Source organism: Pseudophryne corroboree, chromosome 6 (assembly GCF_028390025.1).
Source record: "Pseudophryne corroboree isolate aPseCor3 chromosome 6, aPseCor3.hap2, whole genome shotgun sequence".
In the NCBI taxonomy this organism is placed as follows: Eukaryota; Metazoa; Chordata; class Amphibia; order Anura; family Myobatrachidae; genus Pseudophryne; species Pseudophryne corroboree.
The window spans coordinates 34,024,432-34,031,109 of NC_086449.1; positions in this window are offsets into that span (position 1 = coordinate 34,024,432).

Below are 6,678 nucleotides of genomic sequence, written 5' to 3' on the forward strand. Positions count from 1 at the left end.
GGGGGAGGGACAGGCTCATAGCTCCCCTCTGTGTCACCCTGCAGGGGGAGGGACAGGCTCATAGCTCCCTTCTGTCTGTGTCACTGTGTCACCCTGCAGGGGGAGGGACAGGCTCATAGCTCCCTTCTGTCTGTCACCCTGCAGGAGGAGGGACAGGCTCATAGCTCCCTTCTGTCTGTGTCACTGTGTCACCCTGCAGGGGGAGAGACAGGCTCATAGCTCCCTTCTGTCTGTGTCACTGCGTCACCCTGCAGGGGGAGGGACAGGCTCATAGCTCCCTTCTGTCTGTCACCCTGCATGAGGAGGGACAGGCACATAGCTCCCTTCTGTCTGTGTCACTGTGTCACCCTGCAGGGGGAGGGACAGGCTCATAGCTCCCTTCTGTCTGTGTCACTGTGTCACCCTGCAGGGGGAGGGACAGGCTCATAGCTCCCTTCTGTCTGTCACCCTGAAGGAGGAGGGACAGGCTCATAGCTCCCTTGTCTGTGTCACTGTGTCACCCTGCAGGGGGAGAGACAGGCTCATAGCTCCCTTCTGTCTGTGTCACTGCGTCACCCTGCAGGGGGAGCGACAGGCTCATAGCTCCCTTTTGTCTGTGTCACTGTGTCACCCTGCAGGGGGAGGGACAGGCTCATAGCTCCCTTCTGTCTGTCACCCTGCAGGAGGAGGGACAGGCTCATAGCTCCCTTCTGTCTGTGTCACTGTGTCACCCTGCAGGGGGAGGGACAGGCTCATAGCTCCCTTCTGTCTGTCACCCTGCAGGAGGAGGGACAGGCTCATAGCTCCCTTTTGTCTCTATGTCACTGTGTCACCCAGCAGGGGGAGGGACAGGCTCATAGCTCCCTTCTGTCTGTGTCACTGTGTCACCCTGCAGGGGGAGGGACAGGCTCATAGCTCCCCTCTGTGTCACCCTGCAGGGGGAGGGACAGGCTCATAGCTCCCTTCTGTCTGTGTCACTGTGTCACCCTGCAGGGGGAGGGACAGGCTCATAGCTCCCTTCTGTCTGTCACCCTGCAGGAGGAGGGACAGGCTCATAGCTCCCTTCTGTCTGTGTCACTGTGTCACCCTGCAGGGGGAGGGACAGGCTCATAGCTCCCTTCTGTCTGTGTCACTGTGTCACCCTGCAGGGGGAGGGACAGTCTCATAGCTCCCCTCTGTGTCACCCTGCAGGGGGAGGGACAGGCTCAAAGCTCCCTTCTGTCTGTGTCACTGTGTCACCCTGCAGGGGGAGGGACAGGCTCATAGCTCCCCTCTGTGTCACCCTGCAGGGGGAGGGACAGGATCATAGCTCCCTTCTATCTGTGTCACTGTGTCACCCTGCAGGGGGAGGGACAGGCTCATAGCTCCTTTCTGTCTGTGTCACTGTGTCACCCTGCAGGGGGAGGGACAGTCTCATTGCTCCCCTCTGTGTCACCCTGCAGAAGGAGGGACAGGCTCATAGCTCCCTTCTGTCTGTGTCACTGTGTCACCCTGCAGGGGGAGGGACAGGCTCATAGCTCCCTTCTGTCTGTGTCACTGTGTCACCCTGCAGGGTGAGGGACATGCTCATAGCTCCTTTTTGTCTGTGTCACTGTGTCACCCTGCAGGGGGAGGGACAGGCTCATAGCTTCCTTCTGTATGTCACCCTGCAGGAGGAGGGACTAGTCTCATAGCTCCCTTTTGTCTGTGTCACTGTGTCACCCTGCAGGGGGAGGGATAGGCTCATAGCTCCCTTCTGTCTGTCACCCTGCAGGAGGAGGGACAGGCTCATAGCTCCCTTTTGTCTCTATGTCACTGTGTCACCCTGCAGGGGGAGGGACAGGCTCATAGCTCCCTTCTGTCTGTGTCACTGTGTCACCCTGCAGGGGGAGGGACAGGCTCATAGCTCCCCTCTGTGTCACCCTGCAGGGGGAGGGACAGGCTCATAGCTCCCTTCTGTCTGTGTCACTGTGTCACCCTGCAGGGGGAGGGACAGGCTCATAGCTCCCTTCTGTCTGTCACCCTGCAGGAGGAGGGACAGGCTCATAGCTCCCTTCTGTCTGTGTCACTGTGTCACCCTGCAGGGGGAGAGACAGGCTCATAGCTCCCTTCTGTCTGTGTCACTGCGTCACCCTGCAGGGGGAGGGACAGGCTCATAGCTCCCTTCTGTCTGTCACCCTGCATGAGGAGGGACAGGCTCATAGCTCCCTTCTGTCTGTGTCACTGTGTCACCCTGCAGGGGGAGGGACAGGCTCATAGCTCCCTTCTGTCTGTGTCACTGTGTCACCCTGCAGGGGGAGGGACAGGCTCATAGCTCCCTTCTGTCTGTCCCCCTTCAGGAGGAGGGACAGGCTCATAGCTCCCTTCTGTCTGTGTCACTGTGTCACCCTGCAGGGGGAGAGACAGGCTCATAGCTCCCTTCTGTCTGTGTCACTGCGTCACCCTGCAGGGGGAGGGACAGGCTCATAGCTCCCTTCTGTCTGTCACCCTGCATGAGGAGGGACAGGCTCATAGCTCCCTTCTGTCTGTGTCACTGTGTCACCCTGCAGGGGGAGGGACAGGCTCATAGCTCCCTTTTGTCTGTGTCACTGTGTCACCCTGCAGGGGGAGGGACAGGCTCATAGCTCCCTTCTGTCTGTCACCCTGCAGGAGGAGGGACAGGCTCATAGCTCCCTTCTGTCTGTGTCACTGTGTCACCCTGCAGGGGGAGGGACAGGCTCATTGCTCCCTTTTGTCTGTGTCACTGTGTCACCCTGCAGGGGGAGGGACAGGCTCATAGCTCCCTTCTGTTCTGTCACCCTGCAGGAGGAGGGACAGGCTCATAGCTCCCTTTTGTCTCTATGTCACTGTGTCACCCTTCAGGAGGAGGGACAGGCTCATAGCTCCCTTCTGTCTGTGTCACTGTGTCACCCTGCAGGGGGAGGGACAGGCTCATAGCTCCCCTCTGTGTCACCCTGCAGGGGGAGGGACAGCCTCATAGCTCCCTTCTGTCTGTGTCACTGTGTCACCCTGCAGGGGGAGGGACAGGCTCATAGCTCCCTTCTGTCTGTGTCACTGTGTCACCCTGCAGGGGGAGAGACAGGCTCATAGCTCCCCTCTGTGTCACCCTGCAGGGGGAGGGACAGGCTCATAGCTCCCTTCTGTCTGTGTCACTGTGTCACCCTGCAGGGGGAGGGACAGGCTCATAGCTCCCTTCTGTCTGTCACCCTGCAGGAGGAGGGACAGGCTCATAGCTCCCTTCTGTCTGTGTCACTGTGTCACCCTGCAGGGGGAGAGACAGGCTCATAGCTCCCTTCTGTCTGTGTCACTGCGTCACCCTGCAGGGGGAGGGACAGGCTCATAGCTCCCTTCTGTCTGTCACCCTGCATGAGGAGGGACAGGCACATAGCTCCCTTCTGTCTGTGTCACTGTGTCACCCTGCAGGGGGAGGGACAGGCTCATAGCTCCCTTCTGTCTGTGTCACTGTGTCACCCTGCAGGGGGAGGGACAGGCTCATAGCTCCCTTCTGTCTGTCACCCTGAAGGAGGAGGGACAGGCTCATAGCTCCCTTGTCTGTGTCACTGTGTCACCCTGCAGGGGGAGAGACAGGCTCATAGCTCCCTTCTGTCTGTGTCACTGCGTCACCCTGCAGGGGGAGGGACAGGCTCATAGCTCCCTTTTGTCTGTGTCACTGTGTCACCCTGCAGGGGGAGGGACAGGCTCATAGCTCCCTTCTGTCTGTCACCCTGCAGGAGGAGGGACAGGCTCATAGCTCCCTTCTGTCTGTGTCACTGTGTCACCCTGCAGGGGGAGGGACAGGCTCATAGCTCCCTTTTGTCTGTGTCACTGTGTCACCCTGCAGGGGGAGGGACAGGCTCATAGCTCCCTTCTGTCTGTCACCCTGCAGGAGGAGGGACAGGCTCATAGCTCCCTTCTGTCTGTGTCACTGTGTCACCCTGCAGGGGGAGAGACAGGCTCATAGCTCAATTCTGTCTGTCACCCTGCAGGGGGAGGGACAGGCTCATAGCTCCCTTCTGTCTGTCACCCTGCAGGAGGAGGGACAGGCTCATAGCTCCCTTCTGTCTGTGTCACTGCGTCACCCTGCAGGGGGAGGGACAGGCTCATAGCTCCCTTTTGTCTGTGTCACTGTGTCACCCTGCAGGGGGAGGGACAGGCTCATAGCTCCCTTCTGTCTGTCACCCTGCAGGAGGAGGGACAGGCTCATAGCTCCCTTCTGTCTGTGTCACTGTGTCACCCTGCAGGGGGAGGGACAGGCTCATAGCTCCCTTTTGTCTGTGTCACTGTGTCACCCTGCAGGGGGAGGGACAGGCTCATAGCTCCCTTCTGTCTGTCACCCTGCAGGAGGAGGGACAGGCTCATAGCTCCCTTCTGTCTGTGTCACTGTGTCACCCTGCAGGGGGAGAGACAGGCTCATAGCTCAATTCTGTCTGTGTCACTGTGTAACCCTGCAAGGGGAGGGGCAGGCTCATAGCTCCTTTCTGTCTGTGTTACTGTGTCACCCTTCAGGGGGAGGGACAGGCTCATAGCTCCCTTCTGTCTGTGTCACCCTGCAGGGGGAGGAACAAGCTCATAGCTCCCTTCTGTCTGTGTCACCCTGCAGGGGGAGGGGTAGGCTTATAGCTCCCTTCTGTCTGTGTCACCCTGCAGGGGGTGGGGTAGGCTCATAGCTTCCTTCTGTCTGTATCACTCTTTTCTTCTCTCTCCGTAGGTTGGCTCTCTGTAGAACAGACGGATGTTGTCCCTACTACATTGGGAGAAGATGTAGTAATACCATGTAAAGTTCATGATAAACTTAAATCTGATTATATAAGAGCGGTCACCTGGAGAATGGGAACAAGTATCCTGTGTTCTAACAATAGTTTTATTAATACATGGACGGAGGATAATAAGACAGAGGAAATTGGACGCTGGTCAGTAGTGAATTTCCCTGAGGACCTGTCATTACGAGTAAGAGATGTGACGTCATCTGACAGTAACCGGTACTGCTGTGAGTTGAAGACAAACCTAAGAATACCCATCTATGCACGTGGTACAGACTTAGTGGTTACAGGTAACGGAATTGAAGACTGGTAAATAACTGACCATTCATGTTTTATAATCAATATAAATACATAATTATTAGCGTTACTGAGAATAATAATAAGAATAGAGTAACATAAATGTATATGCTGGTGCTATATAAATAAATATTAATTTAAATAATCGTGGATTACAGAGAAAATATCAAGATATATGTGCTGTGATTTTTCTCTTTTTGTGTCTTCAATCAATGAAACTTGCAGTTAGCAATATGGGGGGTTATTTCGACCTGATCGCTCGCTGCAGCTTATCGCAGCGCAACGACCTGGTCGGATCTGCGCATGCGCCGGCACCGCGCAATCGCAGAGGCGGTCGCTGGGCGGGAGGGGGCAGAACAGCGGTGTTTGGCTGCCGTTATGGGGGCGCGGTCCGGCCAACGCAGGCGGACCGTGCGACCAGGGGCAGCGACGAGCAACTCAGCAAGTACAAAAGCCGCGATGCTTTTGTACTTGTGCGGGGGGGGACGGAAGGTCGCGCCTTACATGCGGGGCGGACTAGCCCTGTGCTGAGCGTCACCCCGCATGTCTGGAAACATGATCGTAGCTGTGCTAGATTTAGCACAGCTACGATCAACTCGGAATGACCTTCATGGTCATTGTCAGGGTTTTCCCTTCCTATCTGGATCCCTATGGATGGTCTTCAGTTATGGACCTCTGTATTAAGGTGATTAGCCCTTAAAATCATATGGAAGTGGCAGAATCCACCTTATTTTAGTATCATGATTATGTAATAAATGAAATTATTAAGGAGATATTAGAGATATCAATATCAGCGGGACATTCACAATCAGCCAATCACAGTTCAGCTACTTGGTCAGGATGCCGCATGTCCACCCTAATTGACCAATGTCAGATCACATTGCTGGAGACTGGCAAAAAGCTATAAATCTTCATGGGCATATGTAAGTATGTGGGGTGATCTGAGCATGCACAGAGCCACCATAATGTGGTAAGAAGGCGGTTTACCAGTCCTGGAAGTATTGGCACAGCATTGCTGGATTAAGGAGGGAAGGCATATGCCCAGGCCTCTAATTTACCACTCACTCAGTATGGTCCTCTCTCATTGAAAACCCTTGTCTCAGTAGGCCACCTTCTATTGTCTCTGTTGTGTTCTACAGTGGAGGCATGTGTATCTGGCACTGTGGGGGCATATCTAGCACTATGGGGGCATATCTGGAACTCTGGGGGCATGTGTATCTGGCAAAGTAGGGACATACCTGGCACTGTGGGGGCATATCTGGCACTGAAGGGGCATATCTATATCTGGCAAAGTGGGGACATATCTAGCACTGTGGGGGCATATCTGGCACTCTGGAAGCATGTGTATCTGGCACTGTGGGGGCATATCTGACACTGAAGGGGCATATCTGGCACTCTGGGGGCATGTGTATCTGGCACTGTGGGGGCATATCTAACACTGAAGGGGCATATCTGGCACTCTGGGGGCATGTGTATCTGGCACTGTGGGGGCATATCTAGCACTGTGGGGGCATGTGTATCTGGCAAAGTGTGGGCATATCTGGCACTCTGGGGGCATATCTGGCACTCTGGGGGCATGTTTATCTGGCAAAGTGAGGACATATCTGGCACTGTGGGGTCATATCTGGCACTGAAGGGGCATATCTGGAAATCTGTGGGCATA